This window comes from Hippopotamus amphibius, chromosome 11, assembly GCF_030028045.1.
Source record: "Hippopotamus amphibius kiboko isolate mHipAmp2 chromosome 11, mHipAmp2.hap2, whole genome shotgun sequence".
NCBI classification, from domain to species: Eukaryota; Metazoa; Chordata; class Mammalia; order Artiodactyla; family Hippopotamidae; genus Hippopotamus; species Hippopotamus amphibius.
Window position 1 is genome coordinate 50,810,685 of NC_080196.1, and position 22,494 is coordinate 50,833,178.

General features: G+C 38.5%; 1 protein-coding gene across 7 annotated transcripts in view; it reads right to left on the minus strand.

The window, feature by feature from the left end:
• Window positions 1–22,494, minus strand: part of RBMS3 (RNA binding motif single stranded interacting protein 3) — a 707,061-nt gene that overhangs the window by 532,814 nt on the left and 151,753 nt on the right. The gene's annotated exons all lie outside the window — the stretch shown is intronic.

Consider the following 22,494-nt stretch of genomic DNA (forward strand, 5'->3'; position numbering starts at 1 on the left):
AATGGATGCCCCACTTGTGACCTACACAGAAGAAGAACAGCGTGCAGTGATTTGTTTTTTGTGGTCTGAAGGTGTGTATGTCCGCACACTTCTGCCCATACTTTTGGCACTATGCAAAAACTTCATTTTGAGGTGTTAAAGCATCCTCCCTATAGTCCTGATCTAGCTCCATGGGACTTTCACCTCTTTGGTCCCCTGAAAGCAGCCCTACGAGGACGAAGATTCACTTCCAATGAAGTGAAGATGGCGGTGCATTCGTGGCTCGTAGCTCAGCCTGAAACAATTTTTAATGAAGGAATACGAAAGCTTGTTGACAGATGGACAAAGTGTATTGAAAATCAAGGAGATTATGTTAAAAAATGATGTATTTGTCTTTTCTAAAAGTTAATTAAAATAAATTCTACAGCCAGAGTGCAGATAATTTTTGACTCACCCTCGTATAAATGTATAACTGAATCATTTTGCTGTAGGGCAGAAATTAACACAACATTGCAAATCATTTATAATAGCACTGGCATATATACATTACCAAATGTATAGCTAGTGGGAAGCTGCTGCATAACACAGGGAGATCAACTCGATGACTGGTGATGACTTAGAGGGGTGGGATAGAGAAGGTGGGAATGAGTCGCAGGAGGGAGAGGATATGGGGATATATGTATAAATACAGCTGATTCACTTTAATTAATTAATTAAAGTGATAGATGTACTACTCATATACCTGGCTCCAGAAAGTGACCAAATATTACGAAAAAAAGATAAATTTCATAGAAAGTATCCTGTGGGTACTTGTCCTATGTGGCGAGGCAGGAATCCCAGCAATTAAACACAATGGAGTCTTTGGTCCTCTGTGCCAACATTTTAAATAATTCCACCATTGTAACACACTTCAACTTTCCTCGGGAGAAATTACAGGCATCCTTTGAAAGACACTGAGAATTACCCTGTAGCTATGTTCAAATGGTCAGGCTTCATTCTGAACCATTCTGAATAGCTCTCTGAGTTCCAGGGAATCGCACAGAGGGCACAGTGCTGCGAACTGTATGATGGTGTTGGTTAGAGAACAGTGGGAAAAGCATCTCGCCAGAGTCCTTTCTCTGCACTCTCACCCCAACCAAAAAAAAAAAAAAAAAAAAAAGAGGGATGAGTGCTTTCCAGATATGCCATTCCAGCTCACTCAGTTTCAATTCATCAGCAGCTGCAGCAAACGTACAGATGGTGCCAGACCCCAGGAGGGGAACACCTACAGCGAGCTGAAGCCTCCTGAAAAGCTGTGCTTTCTGCCTTCCAAAAGCTTAAGATCAAACTAGTCCCAAGGTCCAGTAATTCTGGCAGAAAGAGAGAGTTCAAAAGCACTAGGAAGGGATATTTTTTCCACTTTGGAAACTCAGAGAAAACTTAGGAATACCCTGATCACCCATGGCTAATGTTCCTCTATGCCTTGATCATGACTGTATCTCCTGGGCCAGTTTCTCATCCCTCGCCTCCTCCTGGAAATTTCCTCTTGACAAGTTTGCTCACCAGGCCCCTCAATCTTAGCACTTTTCACAAAAATCAGCACAACATAGATGCCAGCACAGCCAAAGGCAGACGCCAGCAGGCGGTCACCTCTTTGCCCCTGGCTAGAGTGGAATGCCAGCAGCTCACATTAACTCTGCCCTCTCCCTGCCAGCCTCTAGTGAAATCATGCTCTGGCCAGTACCCGCCCCCCACCCCAAGCCCCCCGAGCCAGCCCCGGCTGCCCAGTGTTCCCTCAGCTTTTGGGGGGGTCTGTAGGCATGTAGGCATCTCCTCCAGCCAGACACCCCAGCTCAGGACCAGGCAGGAGACCCCTCCTTGCCAGGGCAAAGCCCATCCCAAGACAAGACAGGGAGGGAGCCAGAGAAAGCCTCCAGGGTTCAGCTGCTAACGGGGTTGGAGGGTCTGGCACCAGATTCAGGGCCCCAAGCTCAGATTCACTGCAATAACCAGCTGCTTGTCTGGCCGCTTGTTGCCAAATAGCAATCTTGGCATCTAGCCATCCATCGGGCTGGCACCATGATGGAAATGCTGCAGTTCAACAATTTTCGCTAGGCTTTGCCAACCCAGAGATACAGGGACCTGCCCTATCTGCAAGCCAGCCCAGTGCTTATCTACTTCCTGGGGAAGCTTCAAGTCTGAATGTTCCCTGACTAAGTGGAGTAAAAGCATTTCAGAGAAGATGGCTGAAAAGCCAGCGCTACCTACTAAAACGTCTCTTCCAAATGAGTTGAAAGTAAAACATTTGAGATGAGCTAAATCTGGTGTGCCTGCAACAGCTGCCTTGGTCCCAAGGCTTCTGTCTTAGCAAGAAAGAGAAGCAGGAGGAATTCAAAGAATTTTCAGTGGAAACTGCATGAATATGTAGATTTTCTTCCATCTATAAACACATTAATAGCAAGATTTACATGTATGGAATTACTGTAGATCCAAGAATCTATTAACCTGTCTAACAATTTTTAAACATTTTCAGGCTATGTAAATTTCACCCAGAAAAATGTACACTCAAGCCTACTTTCAAAGTTGTGCATGCACTTTAGTTGCTTCTTAGACCCCTAATTAAGAACACAGCTTTATTTCTTCTGTTTAATATAAAACCCTTGGTTTGAACTTCTTGAAAAGGAGAGTACCCAATGTATGTTTCTCTCTTTTTCATCCCATATTTACTACCTGCTTTTGTAAACTGTAAACTAGATCCCCTCCAAAAAATCAAGCAAACAAAGGTCAACTAATTGGCGGGACATCAGTGATGATTTTGGCTCAACAGCTAGAGCTGTTTCTTCTCTCAGGCTCTCCTAGACTGGTTTCAATCCTCTGTACAACATTTGAAGTTTACTTATCCATTGTGTTACTATCACTGGCTTAAGGGCATCCTAGGTGTCTGGAAACCTTAATTGTTCATCATGCTGACACTTGGAACCACAGAGCTCACTTTTTCCAGCTGCTTCAAGAATTCTGAACTTTGATATTGATTTTACAGAAATGGTTGATTCTAGATCACAGAGTAAACTCTAGGAGGCTGTCCATCATAAAGTCATGTCCAGGACTCTGAAAACAGGAGGCAGCTAATAAGCCACTGGTCTGTTTCATATGAGTTTGTTTCCATTCGTCCAGATTGCAAGAAAGCAGATCTATACTTTGTCTGTCCTGAGGGTTATAGTATGCTAGAGATGCAACAGAGAGAGAAATAAGTTAAGATTCAACCAAGAGGGATGCTTCCTCTTAGGGAGCTAAACATTGTACACATCACGGTTAAAGACTATCCCTCCTTAAAAAGAAAAATCCCTGCATTGGTCTGAGGTCTCACCTACATGTATAACTTGACATCCTGTGAACATAATGAACACATCTGGATCCAGAAAACATCTCCTCTGAAAGAATCATGGCCCAATTTGCCTTTGCCCAAAATATCCTTAATACTCATTACGCAGTTAATTTTTTTTTTCCTTTTTCGGGGTAAACAGAGGGGATTAGCACATGGTGCTCTTGCACTTTAGTGAGTTATACCGTGATTCGTTCACATCACTGGCGTATCCTGACAGCAGTATGCTTGCAGATTCTCCAGGAGGAACTTTCTTGAAAAAGTTGTGTATTTCCTATTTAAGCTGCCTAGTAAAAAACAGCCAGGTACCTATCCAGCAGTCCATCTCAAATGAGGCCGTAGAGACGTGAGTGAACTGGCACACTGCCAATCACTTTCCATCCAAGGAGGGAAAAGCATGAAAATGCCAGCACCCTTCCTCTTAGGGAGTTTTTGTGGAAAACCTGCCATATCTGCCTTCTCAAAAGGAATCCTGATCTCCTTGACTGTCAGGAGAAAACAAAACAAAGCCCCTCATAAGCTGAGGACTGAGGTCATTGTGGGTAATATTGAATGTTGTTTCAATATTCAATATGGAGAGAGACTAAAAACCTGACAGAGGCGTCTTTTGTCTATTTATTATCTCCTGATGTCATGAAATGTTTGCCTTTACTGTCTTTTTATTTTAAAGAGCCCAGAGAGGGGAGTCAGCACTGATTTCTGAAAGTACCTAAAGCAACATCCTATAAGAATGTTGCTCAGCCATTAAAAAGAATGAAATAATGCCATGTGCCACAACATGGATGGACCTAGAGATGATCATGCTAAGTGAAGTAAGTCAGACAAAGACAAATATCATATGATATCTCTTATATGTAAAATATAATAAAAAATGATACAAATATACTTATTTACAAAACAGAAACAGACTCACAGATCTCAAAATCAAACTTACTGTTACCAAAGGGGAAACGTGGGGGGAGGTGATAATTTAGGAGATTGGATTAACATACACACACTACTATATAAAAAAATAGATAACTAACAAGGACCTACTGTATAGCACAGGGAACTCTACTCAATATTTGGTAATAATCTATATGGGAAAAGAATCTGAAAAAGAACGGATACATGTACATATATAACTGATTCACTTTGCTGTACACCTGAAGCTAACACAACATTGTAAATCAACTATATACTCCAATATAGATTTTTTAAAAATAAAAAGTGAAAAGAATTTCTTTCTTGTTTTACACTCACCTACACCCTTCCAACTACCTACTCAGTATTTTGTAGGTATAAAAAAGTTGCTCCTATAGTTTTAATATCCAAAGGGATATTAACAGATTTAGTTATTCTGTTAAGTCTGGTTCTGGAGATAGCCATTTCTTCCCACTCTGCCCTCAGGAGTAAAAATGATAAGCGTTTAAGATGTAAGAAGCATTCACAGCACCCAGAAATTAGTCCCCAACAGATAACAACATTTCATGCCACAAACTGTGACTCGGCCCTGGGCATGTGGCAGTCACTGAGCTACATTTTGGGACTATGAAAAAGACACCATCACTGCTCTCAAGGAAATTACCTCCAGATATATAAGTGTTCATAAGCATATAGACACCGTGTGTGTGTGTGTGTGTGTGTGTGTTATATGCTGATAAGTCCTGGCCATAGTTCTTGCTTTGGAAAACCAGCCACAAGTTTCCATTTTGCCCCACTATTTTTTGGCACACAGTATTTAGTATATACTTTCCTTATTCGCTTGACATTTGACTTGCTTGTTTGTTTGTTTTCTGTTTATCCCCATGGTTTAGGTTTACTTAGGACATCTGTGTTCCATCAGGTTGCAAAGTGACCTCTACGAACGAGGCACACAGGAACTAAAGATGAGGAATACATCTTCAGTAATTTCAGTGTTTTAACAATTAGTGTTAATGCCACGCAGTTCTGCGTACAACATAGGATTCTGAATGCAGGTGAAACCATTGTCACTGTAATCCAGGTGAAACTGACTGTCCTCCTTGAAGAGACAAGTCTACTCACTCACTGAGACTGATTAATGCTTTAGGACATACTGTTCATTAGCAGAAAGCAGGGATCTCAGAGAACAGGAAATCAAACAGCTGTGTGTTTTATAACAGAAGGATTCTGGAAGGTCATACAATCATAGGGGCAACTGAAGCTTAGTGGGTAAAGGGAATTGCCAAGGCCATGGGGCTCTCTGGCGGCAGAGCTAGGCAGTGACTTGGGTCTCCCAATCCCCCATCACCAACTAATGAACAATCCTCGGCAATGATTTTCAGACCCAACCTATGCCTTTCACATCCATCTCTGACTGCTCCTTCCTGGTGAGTTGGGAACTCTGGGTCAAGGGTAAGCACCCTGAGCTGAGACCCGCCCCCACCTGGGGTGTGCTAGCCAGATGTTAGCCTGCCACCGCTCCTTCCATTCTTGGCGCTGGCTTGGGGGCTGCGGTTCCTCAGCATCTCTGTTTGCCCAGAAAACTCTCAATTGAGTGAAACAGCGTGAAATACGCTGCTCCCATTTTTGTCAACAGAGGGATGTGAAATTGGAATTCTACAATGGCTGTGGTACAAAAGGGAACTCTGGAGTAGTTGGTGTCGTGTTGCACTGAACGCAGTTGCACTGAACACTGACACAGTGGTACCCAAAACAAGTGTCTGGGGGTGCTATAGTGCAGTCAAGTTGTTTTTTCCAACATAACACCTATTTTTGTAATATGTTGAGATAAACTTTCTTGTCTTACACTAAGATGATGGCCCATTTGGTATTAAGATGGAATTTTGAAAAACAAACATGCTACTTCTAGTCAATTTTTGCTACTAGATCTATGTGCTAGTAATCATCATTTACTAGTAGCAGGTATTTTATTTAGTATGATTGTTTAACAAACTTAAAAGTTGGTAATACCACATTGCCTTTCTCCCCTTTTTCCCCCTTTTTTCATTATTTGATTGTTTTTCTAAATTTGAAAGTCTGGGAACTATTATACTACTCTCTTCAGAAGATTTAGCAGTTTACGTAGGGAGTGAATGATAGAAGGAATAAAACTATCAAAAGGTATTTATATCACAATAATATTCAGGAAATAGTAACTTTCATTTGAAACATGGTTTGGTATTTTCTGATATTTTATCATCATTTGTTTAAAGAGTTCTTCATGCTTTTTTTTAAAGGACCTTAACATAAACAAAACACATTTCGCTGAATTGTTTTTTCCCCAAACTAGACACTCAACACTATTCCTGAAGTAGTTACCATGCAACACGCTACAGGACTGTACAGTACAGGTGTGTTGTGTTGGCAGAATTGTGCAAGTTGTTAATCAATTTTCCATGGTCGCTCAGAGAGTCCTTCCTTCATGCCCACTGACAGGCATTTCTGAGATTGCAGTTTGCAATATCATTTGGTGTCACCTAAGAATGGCATAAAAGTAATTGTCTACCTCTCCCTATATCCGCAGGCATTGAAGTACCCAAGTGCTAGGCCAAGTTTTGGTGGAAAGGGTCTGTTTCAACAACTTACATGTTTATTCCAACACCTAAACCCAGGTAAAAAATGAGGGTCAGCTCTACTGCCTAGGTTTGAGCTCCCACTCAGCCACTGGTAGGATGTGTCAGTGGTTCTAGAACCTTCAGAAAATGACTTTACCTCTCTGCCTCTCAGTTCCCTTAGTGGCAAAAGAGAATAACGTTTGCTCATTGGTAATGGAAGAGGTTGGTAATGAAATAATACTTGTAAGTAGAGGCCCAGTTTGCCTGGAATCAAGGGGATTCCCAGGATGTGGATCTTTCATACTAAAACCTGGAAAGTCTTGACAAGCCAAAAAAAGCTGATCACTCTGATCCCCACCAGGGTTCCTGGCCTTCCCCTATCAATACAAATTGACTAGAGGCCAGACAAGAAATTCAGGCAATGCTTTATTGGGGCCCCTGCTGAAGCAGTGGGGAGCAAGAATAAGTAACAGGCTCCCTTGTTCACTGGCTCCCTCAGGCTAGGTGAGCTTGTTCCTTATGTGGGGTGAGGGTAGGGGTGTGTGCAGGGGTTGGGTCAGAGAAGTGGCTTAGGTGGTCTGCCCATCCCTCTGGTGGTGTTGAGGGCGGGGGCGTGCATGGTATCCTGCATTTGCTCGCAACACCCTGTTTTTGCCCCTGGCTCTTCAGAAGTGGCAGTTAACTTTTTTGGTCTTTTGTATCTTTTTGACCCATAATTTGCCCCAACTAAGCACCATGCAGTTATTTTTAGTCCCATATAGTTTCTTTGTATTTTGTTTCTGAAGGAGAGGTTTGTCCAGGTGCAAGCATTGCAGCATGGTAGCAAAGGGTCCCAGGTTCCAGCCTGTCTCAACTCTACCTGCAAAGTGCTTGCAGCAGTACCTGGCACAGAGCACTCGCTGAGATGTCAGTTTCACTGCCACTGTTGTTCATTTCACTGGAATTCAAACATGCAATGAATGTGAACACATTCTTGGTCCACAGAATTAGCGGGGACCTGTAACCTCATGCATACTACCTTTTCGCTTTAGAATTAAAGCAAACAGAGTCACATACAGAGGAAGAGAACCAGGAACTGTTTATGTAAAGTCCCACAGCAAATCACTTTCCGCTCAGTCAAAATGATCCTGACATGAAAGCATTCCCTGGAAATACGCCTCCTTCCCTCTCTCAGAGGTGTCATTCATTATTAGTGCCAGATGCCTCTTCTTTTAAATTTTGAAACTGGGGGAGAGCCTTTTACAGTTCTCTGATAACCTCATTTCTAGTCCTTACTTGAACTGCTCACAGCCTTTTTCTGGTTTGTGGTGGTGAAAGTATCCTAAAGATACTTTATCCAATAAAGCATGCAGGTAATTGCAGCCTTCACAGGGTTCTCTGTGTCATCGTGCCCTGGCTCCGTGTTGAGACACGCAGATCACCCAGAGATTATGTGTCTGGCTTGCCCTGGGACGCTGAGGCATGAATCAGTTGAAACAGGGCAGCTTTTTATCTTAAACTTGGTTGCTTTCCCAAGATTCCTGTGCACAAATCAGCAAGGCTCAATCCTGCAAGTAACAAATCAATGTGAGGCTTGGGGCCTGCAAAAACTCTGGTGGGGAGGGCAGTGATTACCAGCAACCAAGGTCTGCGTCCTGAATAATGAAGGCAATTGTGTTTGTATAGATGAAGCCTACAGGTAAAGAATCGCAGAATTCCAGAGCTGGAAAGGACTTGGGATAGTATGTTGTCATACACAGTTTCGGTACAAAGCTAGAAATCATTTGAACCAAATGACCAATCACTTCACAGAGAATGTTTACATTGAAAGCAAACTAATTCCAGTTTATACTGGTGAGTTCTTGTAAGCATAATATTCACTACGTGCTCACTCCACGCCAGGCCCTATTTTTGTGCTTCCCATGTATTAACTCATTTAATTCTCTTAATAACCCTAAAAGCGAGGTATCATTACTGTGTCCATTTTATAGAAAGAGAAACCGAGGAACAGAGAGGTAGTGTAACTTGTCCAAGAACACAGAGCTGATAAAGTTAGATTGAGACTTGAACCCAGATTGGTCCTCAATAATGTACAGAGAAAAAGGCAACCTGTCACAGGTTCTGGATTTTCTGAGAAAGAATTCAACCTAAACCAAATTTGAAATGCATCTGAATGTATATAGTTACAATGAATATTTCAGTAATTGATATGATTTAGGAGCCGTCTCCCTGATTCTATATTTAGAGTACTTGTTTAAATAAATAGAAGCTTCTAGGAAACAGAAAAGAGCTTTCTATGAAATTTTTTAATAGAAGCAGAGAAAATACTTTTTACATATATACTTTGGAAGAAAATTTAGTTGGTAAGAAATGATTCAAGCTAAAACCAACGCAACCTATTGATTCAGCAATAAACTCTAAGTGAGATCATAACGTCATCAATGTACACCCATTGACTAAGATTACCAAATATGTTTTAAACCACTTAATTATATTCAAGAGCTAAGAAGCTCGGCATTAATTTGATTCAAAAACTTCCATTTTATTTTTAAAAACATATCATTATGACATGCTGAAGCACTGCGCTGTTTTAAAATTTATTTTGCACTCTTTTAATTTTAATTTTTAGATAGAGCATAAGGTGTATGTATTTATCCTGGTAGTGTGACTATTTATAGTATGACTGTACCACTGCACAATGGGTAGCAATGATCATACAAAATACTACAAGACAATACAAGAATTTATGGGTACATAGAGATCAATAAGACAGGAATAATGCAGAAAACAAAATATGTGCTATGATTCAATATGGAACCCTTAAAATTACAGGTGAGCTCTACTTAATTTAGTCCTGTTATATAGAAATATAAATGACAAAAAAGATGTTTCCATTGCATAAGTGAACAACAATAACTAGCATTTATTTCGGGTTAAATATGTATCAGTCACTAACACGCTCAGATGGGCTACATGACTTTATTAAACTTATACAACCTCTAAGTGGTTATTGAGAACACACAACAGATTCAAAATTCTCTGCTACTCTCATGGTCTGATGCCACCCCCTTGCTTTCTTAAGTAGGACAGCTTTATTTGTGAACTTCTTAGCACACTGACTGTATTTTTAAGAAGTCTTAGGGACGATGGAAATCTTTTATATCTTGATTACTGTGGTGCCTACACAGGTGCATATATTTGTCAAAACTCATCAAACCCTACACTTAAAATGAGTGTATTTAATTTTACTCCTAAATAATACTGATTTAAAACTAAAACAACAAACCTATGTACAAAATTCTCAGGGGTATATTTAAACCGTAGAATGAAATTCTCACTTGTCAAGAGACACAACATTGTTAGAGATATAATGAATATGATAACAAATAAAAAGTAAAGCAAACTTTTTTTTAATTTTCTTTTTAAGAATAAATTGTTATCTATCCCCAAACACATTAACAAAATGGACAAAAATCACATGAACATCTCAATAGACACAGAAAAAGCTTTTGACAAAATTCAATACTCATTCATGATGAAAATTCTCATCAAAGTTGGTAAAGAGGGAATATATCTCTACATAACAAAGGCAATCCCGCTGCTAACATCACACTTAATGATGAAAAGCTGAAAGCTCTTCCTCTAAGATCAGGAAGAAAACAAGACTCAGTATCAAAAAACAAACAACTCGATTAAAAAATGGGCAGAAGACCTGAATAGACATTTTCCAAGGAAGACATACAGATGGCCGACAGGCACATGAAAAGATGCTCAACATCAACAATCATCATGAAAATGGATATCAAACCACAATGAGATATCACCTCCCACCTGTAAGAATGGCTATCGTCAAAAACACCACAAATAACAAATGCTGAAGAGGATATTGAGAAAAGGAAGCCCTAGTACACCCCTGGCAGGAATGTACACTGGTGCACCCACTGTGGAAAATAGTACGGAGGTTCCTCAAAAAACTAAAGGTCGAACTACCAATTATCCAACAATTTCACTCCTGGGTACATATCAACAAGAAAACAAAAACACTAATTTGAAAAGACACATGCACCCCACTGTTCATAACAGTATTATTTGCAATAGCCAAGAAATGGAAGCAACTAAGTGTCCATCGACAGATGAGTGGATAAAGAAGATGTGATATATATACAATGGAATGAAGTTTTGCCATTTTTAATAACAGGGATGGACCTGGAGGCTATTAGGCTTACTGAGATAAGATAGACAGAGAAAGACAAATACTCTATGTTCTCACTTATATGTGGAACCTAAAAAAACAAAACAAATGAATATAACAAGACAGAAATAGACTCACGGGTATAGAGAACAATCTAGTGATTAGCAGTGGGGAGAGAGATGGAAGGAGGGGCAAGATATGGGTAAAGGGTTTAGAAGTACAAACTACTATGTATAAATAAGTAATAGAGAAGGATATATTGTACAGCATAGGGAATATAGCCAATAACTTTAAATTTAGTATGATCTATAAAAATACTGAAACATTACCTTGTATGCTTGAAATTAATATAATATTGTAAATCAACTATAATTTAATAAAAAGAATAAATTTTAACTATAACTTATTCATAATATGATTGAATAGTGTATACAAATCATACCCTTGCCAATTTTCAGATTAAAAGCTGTCATTTTTAATATGACAAATACACAGACATGCTTTGTGTGTTTTTTTCAACAGTCTGTAATATTGTGGCCTCAGAAGTCACTGGTTTTAAAGATCAATCTGTAGAAAAATTCCAGAGCCAAAAATTTTCGGCAAACACCATACTATAAGCCCAAATTACTTTGCATTAGCTCTGGAATTAGCAGTCAGTTGGCACACTGTAATCTGTATGACAGCTGAGACCTGATAGCTCAGGCCAGCATAAATGGTTATTTCCTGTCTCAGTAGCAATATTGAGTGAGTAATCAAAGTATCGATCCTTATTTGGTTCCTTAAATACATGTGCCTCAGGTTATGCTGAAGCTTCCCTCCAGAAATCTCCTTGGGATCTACAGGGTAAAAAAAGAAAGAAAGCTTCATATCCAAAACATTTTTTCTTTCATTTGAGAAGTACAACTTTAAATGAAATGTCTAAGAAAAAACCCTACATCCTATATCTCCCACTATAAACTCAAAGTCTACCCTGAAACAAGTTTTATGATTAAATCCAATAAAATCATTTTTATATTAATAATGAATTCGGACTTTATTCAGTCAAATATTTATCAGTTACCTCTTAAATACCAGAAACTATGTTACGCACTGGGCATGCAAAATTGAACAAGATAAATCTACGCTTGTCAAAAGCTTACAGTTGAAGGTGAGGGGAAATTGATAAAGAGTGTTAAAGTGACAGAAGTAGAGATACAGATAAAGAAAGAGAAAGAACAACCAGGAGATCAGTGGGAAAAAATGACTATTATGCACAGGTTGGGCATGAAGGAGAGAAAGGCATTTCCACTTGGAAGCATTGTCAATGATGATCCTGAAGAAAGCCCACCAAATGGCTTTCAGCTGTTAACCCCCTACAAAGACTGCTTGGTCAAGCTTGCCAATGACCTTGGTGATGCCAAAGCCAAACGTAACTTCTCTATTTCTACTTTTTCTACATTTCTTAACTTTTCAATAGTATTCCACACACTTGATCATTCTGTCTTCTTGAGATACCGCACCTCTGCCAGCTTCTATAATATCACACTCTCCTGCTTTGTTGATTTCCTCTATCTCACTGGTTCCTTTAAAAACTCCTTTCTTGGTTTCTCCCCCTCTCAGAATGTTGAGTTTATGACCACCTTTCTTTTCATGCTATGGGCACACCCTATATATGAATCATGGTTAAAAGAGGGGATTCAAACCAGGCTCCTTATTTTAAACCCTGGGCTTGCTAATTACCACCTGTGTAACTTTGGGAAAGTCACTTAACTTTTTTGTGTCATTGTTTTTTACCTATAAAATGGGGGTTATCACAAAGTATAAATGAATTAACACAGGTAATATGAAGTACTTACGTGTAAAATACTTAGAATAATATCTAACACATATTAGGCACTATAGTATTATCTTCTCAGTACAATGTGTTTAAATACTATTTATAATGCTTAGGACTTGCATTCTGTATCTTTTACTCTAACCTCAGCTTTGAAAACTAGTCATGTATTAAGCTATGAATTTGTATCTCATTTTAGATGTCTAATAGCATCTCAAAAATAACAAAACTAAGAACACTTGATTTCTCTCCACTCAAAACTGTTCCTTCCACAGTCCCTCCTATTTTATTAAGTGACTCTATATCTGGATGCTAAAGCCAAAACCTAAGAATTATCCCTAATTTCTCTTCCCCTTAACCCTCCTGATATATCCAATTCATCAGGAACTTCTATCAAAACTCTCTCCAAAATATGCTGTAAAGCCATCCCATCTCACCTCCTCCACCACTATGATCCAAATCCAAGCCATCACCATCTCCTTCCTGGAATTACACAATGACATCTTTGCTCATTTACTTGCTTCTTCTCTCATACTCCCTAAAATCCATTCTTTACAGAGTAGTCAAAATAACTTTTCTAAAAATAAATAAATAAATTAGGATAAAATCCAGTCTCCACACTCTGACATAGAAAACTATTGATTTGGCCCTGGCATACTTTTTTAACTTCATCTTTTACCACCCCCCACTTCCCCTTATGCACTATTCTTTTGCAATTCCAACCTTCTTTATATTACTGGAAAACATGGAGCTCATTTCCACCTTTGGGATTTTGTACAAGCCTTCACATTTATCTGTAACGCTGTTCTTCCTGAGTATCATACTCCCGGTTCCTTCTTGAAATTGACATCTCACCTCAAAGGGGGTCCTCAGTTCATAGTAACCTCCCTGTCATTACTTACAACCTCCTTTCCATGGTATTTCAACCTCCTTTTCATGGCATATTCTGATGTTTTCTTCTTTATTCATTAATTCATGTATTATCTCTCTCCATTAGAATGCAAGTTCTATGCAAAGACCTACCAGTTCTTCAGGTATCTGCAGTGCTTGCAAGACACATAGATGACATTCCACAAATACTTTGGAATTAATGAGTAAATAAACTATGGCAGTAGTGAAACAAAATAGGCCAGCACTTGAAATATATTTACCTTGGAAACTATTTCTACATTGGGGAAAAGAGTGATCCCAAGATTATTTGTTTGCATGACCAGATGGATAATGGTGTCATTCACAGAGACAAAGAACACTGAAGAAGGGAAAAGTCTAAAAATAATCCTTTTTGGACAATGAGTTTGATAGCTCTTGGGATACAAATTTGAAATTGTACAAGGAATAATGAGATATAGATCTAGGACTAGAAAAATTATACCTCCATGGACTGGAAATTTAAATTTAATAATCATCAGAATAGCTTAAGTAGAGGAGAGCAGAGAGTTTATAGAATGAGAAGAGAGGAGGTCTAAACTCTGAAAACACCAAAATATTCAAGAGGTGGGTAGTGGAAGAGAAGCTGGAAGGCAAAATCCTGGGAGGAGACCCAGGAAGAAGGAGCATGCCAGCCAAGGAGAAAGAAAGTTTCTAAAATAAAGGTGAAGTCAACAGGATCAAGTAACAGAGAGATCAAATAAAATAAGTACTAAAAAGAGTCAGCTGTATTTAGCAATTAGAAGATTAACTGGGCACACTGAAAACCAAGATGCCATCTGAACTTGCCAGAGTCCTGCGCTTGAATTCCAAGGCCCTCAAACTTTCAAGCACTTAGCAAGATATGTGCCTGGAATTCCACTTCTCCCAGACCTAAGACTTGACTTGGCACATCCAGCTTTTTTGTGCTGCCACCAACATAGTAACCTAAGTTAACTGGTGCTTTCAATGGTTTCATTTTTGTTTTCCTCTTCTCTATCTGTAGAATACATAGGAAGAACGTATTATCAGCTATCTGCAACTTAAATACGTATATTTTCAAATAAATCACAGAAATTCAACAGAATCTTCTTCATCCAAGTCATGAAAACGATAATGAATGGACAGTCAATGAATCAGCGGAACAATAATTTCCAGGATGCCCCCAAAATTTCTGGAAGATGCCAATTACTTTTTAAGATTCAGTACACTTACATTCAGCAGACTATGGGGCAGCAAGAAAAATGTAAATATATATAGAAGTTTAATAACCTGAATCAAAAATAGCAAGAATTTATTGCTTAATTATCAATTAAATGCAAACATTATTAAAAACTGAAATGTTGAAGAAATGTTTGACTTATGAAAATTATGTGAAGGAGAGTATATTCTTTAAAGTACTTTTAGCTACCTATTCCAGATCTTGATTTTTCATATGCCTAATCTAAAAAATCCCATTTTGTGATCAGAAAATCCAATTCATCCCCAAATTATCTTAATAGAATTTATTTTTAAGTCTCTTGGTTAATTGAAAGCAAATTGTCAGGTCTTATGAAATTTCTAGATTCTATAAAAGTCAGAGTAAGGAAGTTAAACAGAGGATTCACTTATGCTTTCTGATTAGTGTGGCATTATTTACTCCAAAGATTCTCAAGCTTTGCTACACAGAGAATCACCTAAGCAGGCTTTTAAAATCCTCTGTGTCTAAGATGACCCCATACTAGCTATTTCAGAATCCATTGGGGGTGAGATCCAGGCATCAGTATTTTTTAAAGCTCTTCAAGGATTCTCCTGGGCAGCCATGGATTTGAGAACACAGGATTTACGCTACCCTTCCCCTTATTAAATGAATGTTTTAGGGGTTATGAATAAAGGCTTTGAAGTCAGAGCTGGATTTGGAATCCTGGTGGCTATATAGACTTGGACAAGCTCCTTAATACATTTGCGCCTCAATTTACTCAACTATTACTCAGTAATTATTATTCTCATTCTATAGTGTCGTTTTGAGCATTAAATAAGGTAATATAAAAATTCAGCAGAACACGTGGTATGTAATGCACAATAAATGTTAACAACCTATATAAATATAAGTGGGTTATTAATGATAATTATTTACTAATTACAAATCAAATACTCTGTGTGGTTTCTAATACATACTTGGCAAATATAACTGTACCTAAAGCTGAATTATTATATATAACTAAGTATGAGATCTATGCTGACTCACTGAATTCAGGCATCCAGTTTGGGCCTTAGAAGCACTCTCTCATTTAAATGACACAAAGGCAGAGTTCAAAGAGGCTCAAATTCACCTCCTCCTCACACCTGCCACCGTACAGATACATGACACCTCCAAAGTAGCTGCATCATTTAGTCTGACTTGCAGGAGAAAGCTACTAATAAATTTCCTCAGGTTCTATTAGGAGGAACTTTTAAATTTTCATTGACATGGTAAGAAAGAACTCAAAAAAAAATTCCAGTCACATTTTTTGTTATTTACTCAGTTCCTGTGAAGTGTGTGATGACTTGTTTTCCTTTAGTTGTATCTGAACAGTTTGACATATTACTGTGACAAGGTTACTTTTAAATTGATAAAAGGTTTGATTGTGTCAGTGCATTTGTCAAAACTGTCTGACACCACATATAATGGACTCTGCACTCAGAGCTCGGATGGCACTTGAGTCTCCTCTTACTATTCTGCTTTCAGCCCATACCTTAACCAGACATCCAGCAGGGTTGGGTCAAAGTCGGAGAGATGAGCTTGAGCACAGACAGCCCTACTTTGTTCCCCTGGCTTTACACTGCGGAAGCGTCTCCTTTCTCGTTAAATGTTAAAGTGACATTTACAGCTTCCCTTTCAAGGGAGCGATGCTAGGATGTCAGAGCCTGAGCAAGGAAAACATTTACCCAGAAAAATGAAGGTTAGGGCAGCTGACTTCCTGGTCTTCGGGTGATGATTGGAAGTACGTCTGCACCTACCCTAGAGTTTCCCCGCTTTTCCTTCATTCTGCTTCAAGCGGCCTTGGCAGCAGCATGTTCACTTTATAACAGAACAATTCACTCTGTACCTGCATGATGCTGGCCTTAATTCCTGATTAATCACTTGCAAGTGAGGGCAATCTGGCTGGGGCTTTCTGAAAGCAATATATTAATTAAAATTTATAAGTTATGAGAATGGTTAGATAAAAGGTCGATGTAGAAAACATAAACATATTAATGATTTTCCTTTCCATTAAAAAATTCTGTCCATTATATTATATACATGGCTTTATTTTTCAAGACTAATTTCAATGTGTTTCAAGGGGATGTTTAGAATCACATAACAGAGGTTATCAATTTCTTTGAAGAAACTGATAGAGCTTAATAAGTGAAAAATCATTACACCACCAAAATTTTATTTGGTCCGAAAAAATTACAGTGCTCTCCCTCCCTCTCTCTCTCTCTCTCTCTTTATTAAGCCAAATTTATCTTCCCGCACTTCCACATTCGCCTTTTGAGATATGCAGAAATTGTATATAACTCATGTATTCCACCTAAAGTCTCCAACTGATAACCATCCCATGAATATAACTGTACAATCAACTGGATTTTCAGTTTTCACTATATTTGCCTTACATGTTTTAAATACTGCAGTCACTAAATATTTAATAGTATATTGATGACCCATTCAGGGTAAGAGAAAGAAAATAACTAAAAATCAACTAACTTGGGTCCTCTTCTGTGCTACTTTGTTGTTTCTTTTGGAGTTCGTTCGGTTAATTGTCTCTCACGTCCTTGTTTTTTAATAGAAAAATAAATGCATATGAGAAAAGACATCTTTCACCACCCATAATTGTTCCCCCACCACAAATTAATTCTCACAGCCTCTTTTCTGACCTACTTCCAGCTCGCTCTTCAACTGTCCTGCTCTGTTCCTTGATGCTGTAAGGTCCTTTCTACTTGGCAGTCGGAATTATCTTTCTGAAACAAAAATCTGACTCTGTCACCTTCCTGTTTGTGACAATCCAATGATTTCCTTCATTGAAGTAAAGCTCCTAATGTGACACCCAAAGAGATCCCCTTACCCCCATCCGTGTTTCCAGGTGTCCTTGCCCCAGGCTCCACCCTCTCTCTCTGCTATAACCACATGGACCCTTCCTCAGCCTCCTGCATTTGCCATGTTCCTTGCAGCCACTGCTTCTGCACACATGGAGTTCCTTCTGCCTAGGATACTCCTCCCTTCCGTCCTCACTTAGTTAAACCTCTTCCTACTCCTTCTGATTTTAGCTTAGAGATTCCTTTGCCCATTGCCCTCATGAGGTCTCATCCGATGTTACAAACCCTCTCATTTCCATGTGCCTCTCTTTGGTTTTTTTTTTTTTTTTTTTGCATTTGTAGTTGCAATTTTATATCAAATCACACAATCATTTCATTGACTTCCATTTTCCCTATTAGAATATAATCTCTGAGAGACGCAGATGTAGAGAACAAGCATATGGACACCAAGTGGGGAAAGCAGCTGGGGGGGGGTGTTGAGGGGGAACGAATTGGGAGATTGAGATTGCCATATATACATTACTAATAAGAAAAAATATATCAAATTGTACACTTTAAATATAGGCAGTTTATTGTATGTCAATTGTATCTCAATAAAAGTTCTTTAAGAAAGAAAAAAAAGAATACAATTTTTGATAAAGCAAGACCTTTGTCAAAATGTACTCACCACTGAATCTTCAGCACACTACCTGGCATGCAGCATAGGTGCTCTGTGAAAATTTCTTGATTGAGAACACAATAAATTTCCTTGAGATTTTTCAACATAAAGACATTTTAAGGTCTTTAACATTAGTATTTCCTACAAGACACACAATGCAATGTATTCATCCAAAATACAGGTATAGCTAGAGAGATTTTCCATAGAGTAAAATCATTCTTCATGTCTATTCTTTAGTCTTGCCTTCTTTCCTTTGACTTTTCTTCTGACCCAGTCATAGGAGCTTTGATGATAAATGTGAATGGAATCTCTTAATAACAATTTGCTTTCAGATTATACATTGAAAATAATGCAATTTCTTTCCTTTAATATCATGTTCTTGCTGTTTATTAGTATTCACATGGATATTGTATTCTAATGCCAGATAATTTGATATGTCTATGCCTTTTTAATATATCTCTGTTTTCTATTATTTTATTACTATGGATATTAGCAAATATTGCATTTCCTATAATATAAGGAAATCGTAACTCTGAAAATTCTTATAATTTCATAGGAATAACCATGGAAAATGGATCTTGATGGCGAGATCATTGAAACCTACAAATATTATCTGTTTTAAAGTGTTGGATGAGTCATAGGAATGCAAAATGATTTGAATCTTTAGAAGAATGCTAATTTAAAAGAGCAAGGAGCCCTCTAAAACATCACCACTGCAAGAGAGGAAACTAGGATTTTACTAAGAACCTACAAGGGTCTCTAACAAAGGCATCCCCAGCCCTCAGGTCATACTCGGGCAGCTGAATCAGCTCAGGCAGTGGCCCTGCCAGCACTGCAAAGGGAACTGGTGAAAGGTGGCCAGAGTAGGTTTCACTGCTAACTAACAGGGGCCTCAATGAGCTATCAGGCTTTTAAAGTAAAAAAAAAAAAAAAAAAAATTTAAAAGATTATCATGTATAAACACATTATTTTATACATGGGCGAAACCAAAATTGAGGGGACACGTCACTTGTCTAGGGCCACATACCCATTTGATGACACAGCCAGGAGTAAAACCCCAAACTCTCAGCACACGACTGTTTCCTCTACATTATGCCGCCTGGTCACATTAGTTCTCTAAGAGTCTCCAGGAAAGCAAATCTCAGCAATAAACCCCAGGTCCAGACCACATCAGTAATTGAAGAACTCACAAACATTTTTGCAATAACAATAGCATGGGTCAGATCTTATTAGCCAGCAAAAATTAATATGAACAAGTAACCACTACCCTCTGTGCCATTGGCAGTCTTTAAATTTCTCAAATGCACAGAAGAAACACAAACAAAACTTTATTTTTCTTTAAAACATAATGGTTTTTTGCCACTAAATCTCTTTTCTGAGTTAAAAAATGCCAATGCAGACTTTAGGTAACCCTTTCAATTTATAAATTTCTGGCAATATTCTTTGCAGAAATGGACACTGACACAGAAAGTCATGGTATAATGCTACATCAGTGGTATGTTCATAAACCAGCTCTCAAAAAACTACATACAATTTTAAAAGCCCTCATTTATAAGGCTTGCTGATCCCTGTGATATAAATACTCCCATCCCGGCCGATTTCAAGATACTAAGTGTGTGACAAATCACTCACAGAATTCCTCAATATGTAACCATTGGCTCTGATGCCCCAGTCAGAGGCAACTGCAGTACACAACTGGTACTACAGGAAACTTAGAAATAATCAAACCCAATCCACTCTTTTGTAAGAGGAGACAGAGGCTCAAAGACAGTGAATGATTTGCCACAGATCACACAGTGGCCAAGCAGGTGTTATAATACACAGGATTCCATCTCAAACACCTTCACATATTAAGTGAGACTTTCTATGTTAGGAATAGTCAGTGGTCTTTATATTAATGTAGAGATATGTGGATGAAAAAGATCCTTGCCACATCAATAAACAAAGGATGTTGCAGACACCAAGCCCATCAGCCACTGCAGCCGCCCTGACTGTGCATCCTGAGGGAATTCAGGATAGAGAAAAGCAGGATACTGGCCCTAGATAGTTAAAGTGCATCTCCAAGGGATGATTTCAATGAGCCCAGACTCTTGGATCTTCCCATACGCAGAAAAACGCTAAAATCATTAACTTGAGATGTCTGGTTTTCTTTAATTAACAGTAATCTTTTGATGTTCCAACCACCTGATTTTTGTTGCAAAAACTCCTATGGATGTAATTGGCTCCTTCTTTACCTCTTTGGCGCAGTCTCTCAGAGTTTTCTGAGAGGCTGCTTTCCCGGGCTTAAGTCCTCAGTAAGTCTGTCCAATAAAACATAATTCTCAACTTTTAGGTTGTGCCTTCTCAAAAAAGTGTTTCTCCAAAAACAAGCAGCATCATGACAACACCAGGGAACCTGCTGAAATTCACATCCTCAGGCGCTACCCCAGACCTAGTGAATCGCAATCTCATGGGCCCAGATATCTGTTTTTCAACAAGCTCTCTGAGTAGTAGAGAGCAGTAAGGAAGAATCCCTCCTTAATACTCACCAATATTTTTTATGAATAAGATTCCTACACAAAGATAACAGCTAACCTTCTTTTTCACGTCAGTATCCATTACAGGAGATACTTCATCTAAAGCTTTTAACATATGTCCGCCATCTTTCACATTTTCAAAGCCTCACTTACCAAAATAGTTTCTAATTCTCTAACACTAGCAAAAAGTAAAAAAAAAAAGTTGAGTGATTTACCTTCCAATTCTCAAGCTCAACATTTTATAGACCAAAATCTAACATATTTGTAAATCTTAGCCCTGGCACCTTTCTTTTTTTTTTTAACAGCTTTCAAATACACATTTATTTTTCAATGTTCTGTCTTACCTCTTTCACAAATCAAGGCAGTTGATAGTAGCAGGATGCCCCTAGCCTAATCTACATACTGCCTTGTCAACTGATTATATAGTTATGTATTTGTGTTTTGTTTAATCTGCCACTTCCTGTTGTTTTGACATTTGTTCCCAATCTTCAAAACCAGAACAAAGGCAAATAAATACTATCTGCCTTGTTTTCCTCTTTCAATATTTTAGAGGTTGGAAAATTTACAAAATAAATATCCTCTCAACCTTCTTGTAAAAGCATTGCAAAAGAGCAAAAGAAAGACTGAGTAATAGTTTCCCCTAATTTAAAAATACCCAGCTAATGCACAAAGACAAATAGCTACACTGACATTACTTTGAAAATAATCAGACAGCCATCTAAAAATCCAGGTCTATGATTCTTAATTTGTTATCCATTATTCATTTAATTTGGAGGGTAAGCTTAAATATATTTAATTGATTTGCACAGAAATAAGAGAGTTAATAACATAAGCGTTGGTAGACAGTAGATGAATGAAAACATTTTGGAAGGGCATTTAATCATTACCATATTTCCTGGGAAATATAAAACTACTTGGTAAGTGCGGTTCTTGGCCTTGGTGGGAATAGATTCACTGGACTTGGAAATAGATGTTTCCAAGGAAACGAAAGGATTAGCCTTCGAATTTTCCAATTACCTGGTCCCAGCCGAATTAATATTTACCAAGCAAGAACTGACCAGAAGAGATTTGCAACAGCAGGTGACCATCCTGAAATCTACCACTTCTGAGTTTTGGGGATTCTCATCACTAATAACTCTCCAAGAAAAAGTAGTTTCTTTTATAGATTCATCATTGATTCCACCAGCCACACATGTGAGAACCTACCAGCCATAAGGTGTGAGAAACCACCAGCCACAAGGTGTGGGAACCCACCAACCACAAGATGTAAGAACCCACTAACCACAAGATATGAGAACCAAACAGCCACAAGATGTGAGAACCCACCAGCCATAAGCTGTTAGAACCCAATTCCACGATGGCTCCTCATCTTCCCAGTCACTACATGCAAATCAGCCAGCATCCCTATGTCTCTCTATTCAAGAACCTTCTCTTTCAAAGCAAAAAGCAAACAAACTCCATTTCCGAAAATAAGCTGGACTCAGATCTCAAATCTAAGTTCCATTTGTGCAGCGGAGTCTTCCTCACTTGGTACATTGGGTGCAAAACCCAGGCAAAG